This window comes from Macaca fascicularis, chromosome 18, assembly GCF_037993035.2.
Source record: "Macaca fascicularis isolate 582-1 chromosome 18, T2T-MFA8v1.1".
NCBI lineage: Eukaryota > Metazoa > Chordata > Mammalia > Primates > Cercopithecidae > Macaca > Macaca fascicularis.
In genome coordinates, this window is record NC_088392.1 from 64854801 (window position 1) to 64871317 (window position 16517).

The window sequence follows — 16517 nt, forward strand, 5'->3', positions numbered from 1 at the left end:
GCAAAGTCCTGGGTTCTGAGCCTGGTAATTTAGACGGGGAGGAAGAAAATCTAAGGTATTTCTTTCCTCTCTTTCTGCTTCAGGTGGCATTCCTGCCATCTCCTTTGCAGTCCCAGATCCTTGGTGCAGGCCTGCCCTCTGTGACCTTACTTGCCATCAGACAGCATCTGGGTTCTGGAAACACCACTACCTCCCTCAAACCTTCAAGTCCTAGAGGTTTCCTGTTGTTGTAAATCTCTGATTTGCTTTCCTGCCATTTTTTATGTGTGTGTTTTGTTTTTGTTAACTCTTCCAACACTTTTATAATCAGTACCCCATATAAAATTCCCTCCATTGAGGTGATGTGAGCTCTGTTTCTCTGGCCGGATTCTAGTTGATTGAGGCACTTATTAGTTGCAGAAAATAATTAGACAGTATATGTGATTTTTTTGTGTAAAAAAGAACAAGGACTATGCTAATTTATTGCTAAACAGCATTTGTCCTTCTCACTTTAAAATATCTGCAGCCAGTTAATTATTAGTAGAGAGTGGTTTCCCTCTACTTTGTGGAGGGTCTCTAGTCTGACTATGCTGTAGAGAAGATGTGTCTCCATTGCTCCTTCTGTAGGAAGAATAACTTCTAGCAAGGACCAAGGCTCAAGACGCATCCCTCATTGAACAGAAACATAGAGTCCGTGGCAGTTCCTGTGAATCACTGTTAAAACCCTCCGTGGTCATAGCAGATTGGGATCTTAGTGTCTCACCAGTTCATCCTCATGGTAGGCACAGGTGAAAGCAAGGTTGGCCCAGAAGCCACTCAGGTGACTTGTGAGCAAAGAAAGAGGCAATTTCTCAATGAAAAATTATGGGGGAAAGAAAAATACAAGAGACCCACATACAGGAACTGAGGACATTTTGAGGCCCCAGCAGAGCTGAAGAAGTTGACCCCCTGAAAGAAAGATGTGTCAGAGTTTGCAGTGAGTTAGGAAAGGATAATTTTCAAGAGCCGTTTTATTAAGGAATCCCGGAGGACACACACACACACACACACACACACACACACACACACACACACGCGAAATGAGAAGTGATGATTAGAGGGCCACATTCAATAATTCAGTTCAATAAACACTTTTAGAAACACCTTCTCTATGCTAGAGACTGTGCATCTGGTTCAGGGAATAGGGAGAAATAAATGTAACTGTTTCTGCCCTCATGAAGTAAATAAAAACTGGGTTGAAAGGAATCACAAAGAATTAGGTGAAAGAATACAGATGGTGCATAACATATTGTAGAAGTCAAGGTGTGAAAAAGAGAGATGAACTAAGGCAGAAAACTAAGGCAAATATGGATATGATAAAGGCTTTAGAGAACCACAGAAAATAGAAGCTTTGATTCCTAGCAGCGAGACGGACTAGGTCAGGTAGCAAGTTTCTAACTTTTGACTCTGACATGTTTTGCACATTTTTAGGAAGTCAGATGTTTCTTTTTGCCTCTGTAGCCACTCTTTTAGAGCATCTTGCTATAACTTTAAATGGAAAGAGATGTGGAGAAACATACACACAAAGAACTGGCCTGTTTGGGGCTCACAAATTCATGATTTGCTCACTCCTGTAATCCCAGCACTTTAGAACGGCCAAGGCAGGTGGATCACCTGAGGTCAGGAGTTTGAGACCAGCCTGGCCAACATCGTAAAACCTCGTCTCTACTAAAAATACAAAAATCAGCCAGGTGCGGTGGTGGGTGCCTGTAATCCCAGCTACTCGGGAGGCTGAGGCAACATAATTGCTTGAACCTGGGAGGGGGAGGTTGCAGTAAGCCGAGATCACACCACTGCACTCCAGTCTGGGCAACAGAGTGAGATTGGGTCTCAAAAAAAAACAAAACAAAAAACCTCAAGTTTTGTCCCCTGGAAAAAAAAAAATCAAGAAAATCCTCATGTCCACTAGCTATTCTGTGCTCTTGGGCACGCACTTCATATTGACTTTGTCGGTAATTAGAGTTAGCTCTACATGGAAATTGTGTGTATTTATCAAGGACTGAACAGAATAGAATTTACTTTTTAGTACATAGGCACGGTAGGTCACCATCTCCATAAAACTCTGGTTTGCTTTGTGTGTAGATTTTAGAGATTTAATTCTTAATTGTGAGTTTCTGTATTTTGCAAGTTCCTTTTCCTAATGTGAGGGCCTTTTGCATGTAGTTTTCATAGACTATTTTATCACATATTTATATACTTAGGAGTTACTAGTTTAATGAGGCAATAAAAATAAATCATGTAATCATGTGTTTATAAGGCTTAATGACAGACCTTCATATATACAGACACAATTATGACATATAATCTTATTATAAAATTTCTGCTTAAAATTTCAAGAGAAAAAGAATTTTCCCCTTGAGTTTCAATGTCTCGGGTGTTTTCAGATTTACCTGGCAAATTGCTAAAATGAGTATATCTGCTTTTGAGACTCAGTAAATGAGAATTTTAAAGAACACAGTGTGTGAATGTTCGATTTTCAACTTATTTTTAATTTATATAGCTAAAAAAATGACAGAACTTTCTTTATATTGAAATTCACTCCTACTTGACATCATAATACAAAATATCAAGCTCACATTGTCTAGAGTGAATTTTTGTTATTTATTTACTTATTTGAGACAAGATCTTTCTCTGTCACCAAGGCTGAAGTTCAATAGTGCTATCACGGCTCACTGCAGCCTTGACCTCCAGGGTTCAAGCAATCCTCCTGCCTCAACCTCCTGAGTAGCTGAGACAACAGGCGGGAGCCGCTACACCCAGCTAATTTTGTGGGTTTTTTGTTTTTGTTTTTGTTTGTAGAGACAGGGTCTCACTATGTTGCCCAGGCTGGTCCTGAATTCCTGGGTTCAAGTGATCCTCCCACCTCAGCCTCCCAAAGTACTGGGATTACAGGCATAAGCCAGCACACCCGGCTGTGAATTTTCGTTATCTGAGTTAATAGTTGGGACGGGATAGCCCCTTCTCTCCTCCTAATTGACACTCTTTGGGAATTCGGCTTCGCTTTCACTTAAGCCTGGGCTATAAAACAAGAGCATATGACCATCACAGCAACCACAGCAATAATAACAGGAGCTACCCTGTGTTCAGCATTTACCCATTCCAGGCACTGTGTTTTAAGCACATATTCTCCCAAGCCTCCGAGAGTTCAAGGTTTATACAAGTGGCAGAGTGGCTCTCCGGACGCAGTTCTGACCAACTCACCGTTACGCCTGTACCGTGGATGAGCTCGTGTGGTACTGCTTCGTGATTCTCAGACAGCCCCAGTGTTTACTTCTCATTCTGGAATTGGTATTTAACATTCTCAGCACAGGAAGGCCAAGTGAAGTCTCATTTCTTCAGTGGCTGACTCCCCTCAGCCTGGTGAAGGCCTTTGTTGAAGCTTGTTGACTCTGAAGGGAATTTGCCTGTGTGGGGGCTTTCAGGGAGTAGAGACAAGGGGCACCAGCAGCCTGTGTGCAGGACGCTGTGAGGATGTAGACGGTGAAGATGTCCCCAGATCCATGGCCAGAGATGACAGCATCCGGTTCTCTTTGAGACTATCTTTGGCTCTCGGTGAAATGCACTTGCCTAATTGCGGGATACTAAAGCCCACACCATCACAGAGGGTACAGTCCAATCCCCATTGTTCCTCAGGAAGCAGCCGCGTAGTTAGCACCATGACGCTTCCTTTAAATCACAGCTGCATTATGTCAAATAGAATTTGTCAGCCATCAGCCAGCTGAATGCAGTAATTGATCATTATTCCTTGAGAAAGGTAAAAAAAAAAGCAACAATTAAAAAAGCCATGAGAGAATTTATTACAGCAAATAGGGTAGGAATTCTCCAAAACCGTTTCATCAAGTTAACTAGAAGGAGACAGAGAGAAATATAGAAATGGTACTTTAGGTTCTTCATTGATTTGCTCTAAGGCAGAGCCCTGGAAAAAAAAAAGAAAAACACTGATCAATCCAGAGAGGGCTCTGCTCTGCTAGATGCCCCGTCAACAGCCCCCTGCAAATGGCAGCATATTAATTGCAGTGGTGTTTGCTGTGAATGAATTTCTTTAATGTTCATTCATTCATTTATTTGTTAATTCATTATTAAGTGTGTTGTTCAATAAAAGCAGCTATATCACCTGGCTTCTGCTGCATTGGTTCAGCCAGCACGGCAAACGCTGAACTGCCTCTGAAAACAGAAAAAAAAGACACATTGAATTTTCTTACAGTTGTAGATTGGGGTGTAATATCAATAACTTTAATGGAAGCAGAGTTGGTGCCCTGATAGGAGCCCTGCTGCTCCTCAAATAAATGGCTTGGCTCCACCTCAGCATTTATCTGCCAGGGCTCGGCTTTATCAGGGCACCAACTCAGATTCCATTAATGTTATCTCTTAATTAGCTATGCGATTAACCTGTGTTACTCCTGCACGATAATGAGTCGAAGACAGAACCAGAGAAGTTCAGCTGCCTTATAATTCCCTCTCTAGAAGCCAAATCATTCTGGAAACCATTCCAGGAAAAAAAAAAAAAAAAAATCAAAGCAGTTCTGATTCGTTCTTCACTTGGATACAAGGGCGAATTTTGCGCTCTTTGGAGAAGGCAGTCGGGATTTGGGATTTTAGCTAACATTTACGATAGTTACGTGGTACCCGACACTCTTCTAGCGCTTTCTATTGATTACCTCATTTAATCTTCATAGCAGGTCTATAGGGCATGTCCTGTGGTTACCCCCACTTTACAGAGAAGGAAATTGAGATGCAAAGAGGTCAAATAACTGTGTTTCAAGGTCACACACGTGAAAGATGACCGGAGCCAGGATCCGAAGGGAGGCAAGAGGCAGGAAGCCTGGGCACCCAGCCATTGCTCTGGGATCCTGAGTACGGGAACCATCAGAGAGCAGCAAACGCAGCCCCCACACCAGCTTTGAGGCGGATGGTCAGAGCCCCCAGGACATCTTCCTCCCACAGGGCACCTCTGCGGCAGGAGCGCTCCCAGCTGCGCGCGGCTGAGAGGAGCCCTCTGTGCTTAGATTTTCTGCCTGTAGAAATTTGCTCTCCAGCACATCTCAGGGGAACTGGGGCTTGCACTGGTGGACTTGGATGGCCCCGAGCAAAATGTAAAGATGGAAAAATACCCTGGCTTGCCTGTCTCTCCCGTCTCCTTTCTGTGTCCTTTGTCCCCTCAAAGCCAGATCCCATCCCCGCCACCGCCCTCTTCCTCCCCTGCCCTGCCTCCTCCCATGCACACCGTGCAGGCCCTCTTTTCTGCTGAAGTTACCAAAATCACCAGAACTGTACTGTCTGGACAAACAAAATGGAAGAGATCCTGACCTCATTGACACTGTCACTGGTAGAGACCTAGGCAACAGCACTTCCTTCTCCTTGGTTCCCTCCCCTAGCCCTTCCCTGCCTCCCTTCTCTGCTCTGAGTCAATGGGAGAAGGGGGGAGGTGAATAAACTTTTTAATCTAAACCTCCTGCTGGTGGGGAGAGCAGGCCCTTCATGAAGCCCCCAAATTGCATTACTACATTCCCTGCCCCGGCCTCATGGAACCAGACCACGGTAGCCTAAGACAACATGGAGATTTGCCCTGGCTGGAGAGAGAAGAGGCACTTCCTGCCCACCACCCTGTCCCCTCCTCTCATTCCCTGCTACTCTACAGCCTTCACCCTCCTACCCAGTGAAATCTCACAAAGCAGTGTTTTCAAATAATATTTAGTAGTTGAACTCCTTTTTAGACCATTCATTTCCTGTTTCTGCCCCCAGAATATGCCATCCCTACACTTCCTAAACCACTTCTAGAATCCCAGGGCCTCTTGTTATTTGCAACTTTCCCTATTAGGATCAGACCATAAGGCTGGGCTCGGTGGCTCCCACCTGTAATTCTAGCACTTTGGGAGGCCAAAGCGGGTGGATCACCGGAGGCCAGGAGTCTGAGACCAGCTTGCCTAACATGGCAAAACCCTGTCTCTACTAAAAATACAAAAATTAGCCAGGTGTGGTGGCACACGCCTGTAGTCCCAGCTACTCTGGAGGCTGAGGCACAAGGATCACTGGAACCGAAGAGGTGGAGGCTGCAGTGAGCTGAGATCGCACCACTGCACTCCAACCTGGGTGACAGGGTGAGACTCTGTCTCAAAAACAAACAAACAGAAAAACAAAGATCAGACTATAATATTATAGATCAGTTTATTACATATAAAGTTTAGATGAGAGGAAAGAAAAATCCACAATGTGATGATAAGTGTCTGGATGTTCCATTTTGTGGATTGATGTCAAAGTGGAGTCCTTTAAGATGCCAAAGTCGTAGATATGAGTGAGCAATTCTATATATAAGTAGGTTTGCCTTGAAGTGCATTGCTTATAGATGATTGCTGTGGTGTTTCTTAACATAAAATATAACAATTAGAAGTAAGAATCTTTTGGAGCCATATTTAAAAAATAACCATCATACAAGTTTTTGTTGTTGTTCTTAGAAAATATACAACAGTTCTGCTAGGAATTTAACTGGAGTATCTCTCCATTGCCTTCTCCTACTTTTGTTCCCAGACTGGGAAAATGACAACAATTTCTATTTTACAATCTATACATTGTAGCCTTCTAGGCAAATCCAGAAAACACTACTTATGTGGGAATTAAAGCAGGAAGAAAAGATGAAGATGAAGAAAAGGAGGATAGGGAGGAGAAGAAAGAAGCTGCCTTCATCACATATAGAGAATATCACAGACAAAAGGCACCGCAGTTCACATTTTACTTCCATTTCAAAAAAGGGATGGGATAGAGAGGGAGGGTAGACACGTTTGACTACATGGTCAGGACAGACCAAATTCATTCCTATTCAGGTAATGGGGAATTTTGAGTAAGGTAAATGTTGCCTGTCTGATATTTACATAGGGCATTAAAACTTGCAAATCTCTCGTGTGTGTGTTTTTTTCCCAAAGACTCAAAGACCAGTTTATCATCGAAAACTTGCTTTATTTTCAAAATGATGTCTGCCTAGGTGAATGCATTTTCTCTGAGAGTTCGAGTTTGTCTTTAAGGCAACATTAATGACTGATGGTGAGTCATCCCGTTTTGTGGCTTGTACAGTAGTTTATATTTATGCAAGAGCTTAAAATTCAACTTTGAGCTATGTCCACAGCAGGGAAGAACAATTAGTAAATTCATTAATTATGCTTTTGTGTACACTTTTATTCTCAAGACTAATTATTTGTTTAAATTATTTTTCCTCTATCAGAAGTGTTACTACATGGAAATATTTCAGCTTAGGTTTCTGGTATGAAATATAAGGTTTAAGATGTTCCGACGTTCTTACAAAATGTAATCAGCTTTCATTTGCTAATGACAGGCACTCATAGTGGAGCCTTTTATTTAAGCAAATGAGCAATTAGTTTGGGGAATAAAAGTGTACAAGGAATAGTGATTCATGGTGCTGCTTATCCTTCCTCCCTGATGTGGACAATGGACATCTTCCATGTTTGACTTTTAAATATAATCAAACTCTGGTGTACCATAAGTTGGAACCATGCAGTTTTATGCAGAGCAATGCTATAAAAGAAACACATCAGTTGCCAAGCCAATATGCTAGTGCACATAATAAAAGTGGGGGTTTCAGACTTTGTGGAGAGGAAGGAAAACCTCCTCCTCCTCCTCCTCCTCCTGTTTCTAAATTCTGCATGTGTCTGGGCTGTAGCTATAAGATGAACCAGCTGCTGCTGGAGCGGATACCTCTCAGTGCACACAGTTCCAGGTGTGTGCCCTGAAAAAAGATTGATGACTTAGTATAAGCACAGCCAGTTTCCTCCACCAGGTACAAGGGAGGGACGGCGGAACACATCAACAGCCAGCCGTCCCTTCTTGTGTCTTCCCAGCCTGGCTCAATCCTCTGGGAGCTGCACAGTCCAGAACACGCATCAGGAGAAAGACGATAAGGACTCACTCAAGGCCTCCTGAGTCCTGGTGCTGTGCTAGGCTCGTGACCAATAGATTTCATCACCACCACCTCCGGAGGAGGTGGCATTGTTATTCCCATTTCTCAGAAGAGGAAATGAAAGCTCAGAACCTAGAGTGGAACTCAGAACTGTGTGCCATAGGACACGCTTCACTCATTCACTTACTCATCCATTCAACAAATATTTACTGAGAGCAAATTACAAGCCTGGGGATACAGCAGTAAGCAAATTAAAGATTCTTACCTTCGAAGACTTTAGCGATACATAGATGAATTGACACTATTCTAGTGAGAAATATTTGTCAAATGAATGAAGTTTGGACAAATGCAGCCCAGGCCTATACCAATATTATTATTGTATCATCATCACTACCATCTCACAACCACATATATGTCCCCACTGTGGTTTTCACTCCAAGAGAAAAAAAGCCAAGGACATATTATCAAGCCTCCAACAGGGAGAAGCAGGAAGTCTGCAGCTCCACCCTGACTGCCCCGGTTCTATCAGGGGCCAGTGTATCAAAGGTGGCCGTGGTGGGCTGTGGATTCATTTCCTCCTCCCTCATTCAGGAAAGACTACAGTAGGAAGTGACTGTAAACCCCATGGCCCGGGGAGGGTGGACTCTAGAATGTGTTTTTACCATCTCTGCAGGAAGACAGAGCTTCTCCCGCCGACGAAGCCAGGAACGGATGCTGCCAGCCCCAGATATCAGGGAGAACAGAGGTGATTTTCAGGCTGAAAATACAGAGAAGGAAGATCTGTGTGTAACTCCACAGGGGCTGGTTTGTTTTTTAAACGCTTGTATTCTGAATCTGGCCACACTGTAAAATCTGTTTGGATCATCACAGGAATTACAGATGGGAAGGACCTATGAGGTCATCTCTCCCAGCACTGCCTGTGGAGGATTCATCTCCACACAATACTCTAGGAGCACTTTTTCCAGCCTGGTTTAGATGTCCCGGAGGAACACGCTTCCGCCCTGTCCCTCAGGAGCCAATTCCAAAATCCACACGCAGTACGTTTTAGACTAAAGATGTGGCCTGGGTGGGGGTCTGTTTTTAATTATCCAAAGCACTGAACAGAAGCCTGGTGTCATAAAAAATTGCTGAGGGCCCTCTCCTGCTTTTCCCTATGGTGCCTTCCCACCCTGCGAGGCTGCACACTCAACTGGGAGGCACCAGCCCCGTGGCAGGGTTTCAGAGCTCATGGGAGGTGCCAGGTGGCGGGACTGACGCAGCTCAGCAGGGTGTGCCATGGGTCTTGGGTTGGCCAATCATCCTAAGCACACGCAACCAGGGAAACAATGCTTTCTAAACCAAGCTGTTGTTCCTGCAGCCTCACACGAGGCTTTTTCTAAATCCAGCCTTCCTGTCTAACACCCTTCCTAGACTTAGGGGTAATCATTTATGGACCCAAAGATTTCACTGCAAGATGTTCGTCACAGTGTTGTTTATGACTGTGAAAAGTTCAAAACCAGTCTTCGTGCCCAGTGATAGAATACTGGTTAAACAAATCATGAACAAACCGTATAATGTATAGAACATTATGAAGTCATTACAAATACTGCCTTAGGGGAGCACTAATGATGGATTTTTTCATCATACTCCTAAGTGAAAAAAGAGAGGTTACAAACGCTTGTATCACATACTCTGTATATTTTTCTAAAATACATGCCTGAAAAACAGGATATTGACATGATTATCTCATAGTAAAGAAGTGACAAGTGATCTTTTCTTCCCTGTTACTTTTCAATTTTTTCTACAGTGAAAATGTGTCACTTTTGCCATTAAATGTAGAAATGTCATTTACAACATTAAATGCTCCTTCCTTTTGAATGGCTGCGTCTCCCACCTTCATCATTAAAAGGATCCCTATAATCAGAGAAGGAAATAGGAAAGACAATTAGCCCTTCTCTCCTAAGCTGCCTGCCAGGTAGCCTGGGTGTGAGCCTGTCTCTAGGAGTGCTGAGCTGATGACAACAGCAAGCTGTGATTCAATCCCACAGTAGCTCCATCATTAATTTACTAAATGGGCTTCTGGAAGTTTGAAAGGGTAAATGCCCTTCCCACTGCAGAGAACAGTAGGGCCAAGGAGTTTGATGCTTATCTGTGGAAACAAGAAAATCGGCCCAGGGTTTTCTGATGTAGCATCGTATGTTCCAAACCAGAAGGGACCTTAGTGAGGCTCTGTAGGTAGCTATTGTAACATTTTCTCTGTGAAGAGGAGATGGAGACCCAAAAGAGCCAAGTGTCTTATTCTTATATATACAAACCATGTTGGCCAAGCCAGGACTGGACCCTGAATTCTACTCTAACTCTGTCTCCAATGTTCTGTCTCTCTTTTATTTGCTCCTCAAACCCTTACTCATACTTCATGGTCTGGCTCAAGCATCATCTTCTTAGTGAATTCTCCACTGTCCCTAGGCATAATTAGTCTTGCATCTCTTTTATCACTGTCCCTAACGTGTAATTCTATTGTTGCATTTTCTATACTACATTGTAAGGAGGTATTAGGAGTATGATGAGGTGTGTGAATAGTCCCATGACATTCTACAAAGACCATAGCCTTAGAGCAAGATGCAGAAGAATTTGAATCCCCACTCTATAACTTAGTATCACCCTGGACACACGATTACACTTCTTTAAGTCTCACCTGATACCCATAGTTACTTTGCTAGGTTGTTGATATCGTTAGAGCTCATGATTGCAAAGTTTTTGGCACATAGTAGGTGCTCACTAAATCACGGTCCTCATTATTATATTTCCTTGACTGGACAGACAGTAAGTCAGGGACCACATTCTGCTCAATTGTTCCTCCACATAGCAGCTGAGAAGACAGGCCACACGAGAGCGTCAGCTGACCCCTGAGGGGAAGGAAGGCCAGGAAGAACTCTAGGCCCCTCAAATTCAAACAAATGAGCTTAGCACAATACGTTAGTCTCCCTATTCTTCCTAAAGGAGAGAAAAGGATGAGGGCCTCACTAATGACATTGTCCTGCCTGCATCTACTCAGGAGGCTAAAGCAGAAAGCAAACCATTCAAAACAACGATGGCCCCAGGGTTCTCCAAGAGCCCAGGGACAGCACTTAGGCAGGAACAGTGGCACTGCCCACCAGCATATAGAGGAGTCTTGCAGGCTATGGCCACTGGTCTTGGGCACTGGATGGAGAGATGGCAGCAGACTACAGATATGCCAAGCCACCCTCAGTCAGTACACTCCACTGCCCAGAACTGGGAGTGCCAAACTAGCAAGGGCATTGGCAGAATTTACCAGTTGAGAGTGCGGAGTAGGGACAGCAGATTCTTGATGAAAGAACAGGAAAGGGACCCTCCTTGCACAGGAGAACAGACATACCTCTATCTTTTTTCCATCTGTGCCAGACCCTTAGGTAGGGCTTTCCACCTTCAATCTCAGCTTGAGCAGCACCTCCTTGGGGAAGCCATCCCTGATGCCCTACACGCCCTTTAATTACCATTGTATTTCACAAGGCACTATAACAGTCTATTTATTTACCTATTTTTTCCACCTAGATTTGTAAGCACATACAGGCAGGCGCATGTCTGTATCCCTGGTGTCCCACCACACTGTCTGGTACATAATTTGGCGCCCAATAAATAACAACAGAATGAATGAATGGTGAAAGAACTTTGTAACTTGAAAATGACCATTATTATCATATGTCATGATTCAATATTTGAGACATTATAGCACAGAGAGTAAGCATGTACTTTCTCTTTTTCTTTCTCTCCATTCAGATGCACATATACACATATGCACTTGTATACACCCAACCATCGAACCAATAATTTAGGAATAATAAAATTAAATACGTATTGTGCACCTAAAAACTGCCAAGGACTTTTCTAGGTGCTTAGGACACCAGTGAGCAACACAGCAACAAGCACTTGGATAAAATATGCCATTCTCATACTTACTTTAAAAACCTGCCATACAGCCGTGGTGAGGATCTTACACATGAACTTTGTATTTAGAGTTAGATTCCTTAAGATTCTGTTTTGATTCAGAAATTTTCAAGAGTAGAGATCATCATGGAATCTTGAAAAGCAGTGCAACTGGGAGATGATTTGACCTTCACTATAGCAAAGACAGCGACTTTCTGCAGATGACATTGACTGTAAGCATCCTCTGGAGACACCACTTTGCAAAACATTGGACATACCCCCTTGACTTTCAATGTTCTCTTTAGGATGAGAGCATAAACAAATGGATTCCCTTTTTCACCTCTGTCTTCAACTTTTATCAAAAGAGGGCTGAGCTTACCTATCTATTTTTCTCCTTAACAATGGAAATACAGTTTTTATGAACGTCATCTTCAGTTTATCCTTCAGCTTTTAAAGAAACAGATTGAATCCCATACTTTCCCCTCCTCTGGCTAAGATAGGGACACTCCCGATCTATTGGCTGCCTTTCCATGCAGCAGGCCCATCTACTGAGATCACTAAATTGCTCTTGGTGAGTCTGTTAGTTTTGTGTGTGCAGATGGAAATTCTATTCTACTCCTGCTGAATGAAGAGATGTAATCCCAATCATTCATGGTTTACAGGGATGACGCTAGTCAAAAGGAAGATGGGATGAAAGGTTACAGATGTTCTGTGCCCATTTTTTATCACTATCTGGGAAATGATTCCAACGTATCTGTTTGGCTCTTGGCAAGTGAGTAGTGCCATCTTACCATGTAGAGTCATGTCAAGAATTTATTGTTAGTGAGTTTTCTGGGATGGCCACATGCAGTGTAGAAAAATCAAAAGAAGTTCACAGTACCTGCCCTCAGAAAGGGATTAACTCCTTTATTGAGGAAACCAAAATCAGATAGTTGAACAATTAGGAGATGCTAATTGTTCATTTAGAGCTAACTGAAATATTTGGAGAAATGGAGGAAGAGATCTCTGGGCTGAGGCAACTCCCAAAAGACTTCACAGAACTGATGGACTTCAGCTTCCCCTTGCAGATGTAATTTTGGATCAGAGTGAACTTCCAGAAAGACAAGCAAAAGCATCATCAGAAGAGCTGTGTGATGGGAGAGTCAGGAGACCATCCAGCCCTCCAAATGGATGGCCCCTGTGGAAAAGAATGAGAAATAAGTTTAGAAAGGAGAGTTTAAGTCAAACTGTAGATGTTATTAAATGCTGAGCTGAGGGGTTTAGATTTCATCTGATGTACAATAAAAGGCCATTGTCCAGTTGTGAATAGAGGAGCAGTATGATGAAAGTGATCAGAGAAATATTCATTAGGCAGCAGCCTTCACAATGGTCTAGGAAAGAGAATGGAGTTTTAAAAAAACACAAATCAATCAGAAGGAAGAGCCATCAAGAAGTTCAGTTAGAGTCACAGGATTGTGATATCAGAGAGAAGTTGACACATTTAAGAAACTGTGAAAGAACAAGTGATTAAAAATTAGGGTAGATTAAAGATATGAGAGGGAGGAAGAAATGTAATTCTAGAAAGGGCTGACAAGAAACTCCAGAAATACAATATTTGCAACATTTATAACAGCCTCAGTAAAGTACAAAGCCCATACGAATCAATAATAAAATGAAAAACAAATTAAAAACACAACAAAGGATATGAACATGCAAATTTTCAAAGAAATCTAAATGGCTATTAAATATATGAAGTCATGTTTCACCACACTAAGGAATGTAAATACAAACAATAACAAGCTACTTTTGCTTGTTGATTTGGGTAAAAATAATAATGATTCTTCAATGATAATAATGAATGTTTACAACTAATACACTGCTCAGGGGAAGGTTATCTAATGTAACCCTTCTGCACAACAATTTAGCCCTATCAAAAAGCTAACCAATATATTTATTCACCCTGGGTCCAGGTCTCATGTCTAAGTGTGCACATCAAAGCCTTACTCATGGGAGATATAATTGAAAACAAGCTAAATGCTCAATAATAAGATGTTGGATGTAAAAAGTAGAGACTACTGTATAGAAATTAGAATCACTGAACAAAAATATTTAACATATGGGAAAATGTGCATAATATGTTTTTAAGTAAAAAGAGACTATAAACATTTTGCACAATATGTTCCTAGTTTTTAAAAATCTGCATATATAATGCAATATATAGATGACCTTAGATTCTAATTCAAAAACATTAACTGTAAAAAGATTCTATTTTGGCTTTTGCTGCTGTTGCTTTTGGTGTTTTAGACATGAAGTCTTTGCCCATGCCTATGTCCTGAATGGTACTACCTAGGTTTTCCTCTAGGATTTTTATGGTATTAGGTCTAACATTTAAGTCTCTAATCCATCTTGAATTAATTTTCGTATAAGGAGTAAGGAAAGGATCCAGTTTCAGCTTTCTACTTATGGTTAGCCAATTTTCCCAGCACCATTTATTAAATAGGGAATCCTTTCCCCATTTCTTGTTTCTCTCAGGTTTGTCAAATATCAGATGGCTGTAGATGTGTGGTATTATTTCTGAGGACTCTGTTCTGTTCCATTGGTCTATATCTCTGTTTTGGTACCAGTACCATGCTGTTTTGGTTACTGTAGCCTTGTAGTATAGTTTGAAGTCAGGTAGCGTGATGCCTCCAGCTTTGTTCTTTTGACTTAGGATTGTCTTGGAGATGTGGGCTCTTTTTTGGTTCCATATGAACTTTAAAGCAGTTATTGCAGCACTATTCACAATAGCAAAGACTTGGAATCAACCCAAATGTCCATCAGTGACAGACTGGATTAAGAAAATGTGGCACATATACACCATGGAATACTATGCAGCCATCAAAAAGGATGAGTTTGCGTCCTTTGTAGGGACATGGATGCAGCTGGAAACCATCATTCTTAGCAAACTATCACAAGAACAGAAAACCAAACACCGCATGTTCTCACTCATAGGTGGGAACTGAACAATGAGATCACTTGGACTCAGGAAGGGGAACATCACACACAGGGGCCTATCATGGGGAGGGGGGAGGGGGGAGGGATTGCATTGGGAGTTATACCTGATGTAAATGATGAGTTGATGGGTGCAGCACACCAACATGGCACAAGTATACATATGTAACAAACCTGCACGTTATGCCCATGTACCCTACAACTTAAAGTACAATAATAATAAATAAATTAAAAAAAAAAAAAGATTCTATTGACACATTCAGAAAAATCAAATATGGACGCAGTACTAGATGAAATTGAGGATTTATTGTCAGTTTTGTTAGGTATAGTAATGACATTTTAGTTATAATTTGTAAAAGCTTTCTGTGTTGGAGATACATACTGAATTGATCTTAAAGGGTAAAATTATCTGAACTTTGGGATTTGCTTTACAATGCTCAAAAAAAAAAAAAAAAAAAGGAATCATGTAAAACAAGAATGACAAAATGTTGATAATTATTCATTATACAGTTCTCTATTTAAAGATCCCCATAACAGAAATGTTGACTAAAAAAGGAAGGCAAAACTCTACCACATTTTCAAAATAATGTGGGTGCATGCACAAAGTTGGAAATTGTATATACCAAAATAGTTATTATTTTTCCCTAGAAAGTAAGTCATTTTTATTTGCTTGGTTTTAAAAAATATTTTTTGATTTTCTACAATGAACATATATCATTTTTGTAATCAAAAAAGAACTCTGAAAGCTATTTTTAAGGTTTCTTTGGCTTTAGCATTAAAGAGGTAAAGAAAACAGTGACACTAATAGCTGAAATGGAAAATATGAGAACTAGAGAGTATTTGGGAGGGAAACATACTCAAAACAGAACTTGTAGAGGTGGGTGGTGACAGTGGATATCTGCATAAAGAGTCCCAGACTCAGTTGGGAAGGGGAGCTAAGATGAAGAAGGGATTAGATAAGGTAAGGGCCTGAGTTTAAACCTCAGAAGTACACTAATATCATATACAACAGTCTTACAGACTTACCTTGGGGATAATGGTTTTGAAAATTGAAGTTGGTTTATTCTCTCATTCGTTTTTTCTTCCTGGCCTAGGCACTGTTCTTGATGCTGGGAGCACAGTGGTGAAACAGTGAGGCTTAAATTAGTCCTTGTGGACTTACAAACTAGCAGAAGAGAGATTAAACCAAAACTACACAAATAGACCATTGTAATAACTGTTATGAAAGAGAAGTACCAGGTGCCATGGAAGTCTGGAACAGAAAGACTCAATACAGTCCTGAGAGGTTCTGGGGAACTTCCTCAAGGATGTTTGTTCCTGAAGGATAAATAGGGGTTTAGCAAGAGAGGGGGCAGGAACATTCAAAGAGTCAAGTTTACCCAAAGGCCTTGATGCTGAAAGAAATGTGGTTATTTGAGGGACTAAGAGAAAGCCAGTATAGTCCAGAACAGAAAGTAACTGATAGAGAGGTCTGAGGTGAAACTGAAGAGGGAGGCCATAGAGAACATGCAGAGCCTGCCAGGCCATGACTAGGACCATTGCTGCTATTCATTTTTATCTAAGCATACTGGCAACTCATTAAAGGAGTTCACCTAGAGAAATCCTGGCAGTGTGTAGCATGTTTCTGAAGAGTGGTCTTGGCTAGGGTGTTCAGAAGCATATTGAACTAGTCAAGACAGAAGAAGCTGATGCTTTGGAT

General features: G+C 41.7%; 1 long non-coding RNA gene across 1 annotated transcript in view; it reads right to left on the reverse strand.

Annotated features, from left to right (window-relative positions):
* Positions 1-8715, reverse strand: part of LOC123569986 (uncharacterized) — a 36464-nt gene extending 27749 nt beyond the window's left edge. The window contains exons 1-2 of the long non-coding RNA XR_010582753.2: positions 8587-8715; positions 3220-4182 (exon numbers count right to left, since the gene is read on the reverse strand). This is a non-coding gene — a long non-coding RNA (uncharacterized lncRNA). The remainder of the gene's footprint in view (positions 1-3219; positions 4183-8586) is intronic.
* Positions 8716-16517: the final 7802 nt, after the last annotated feature.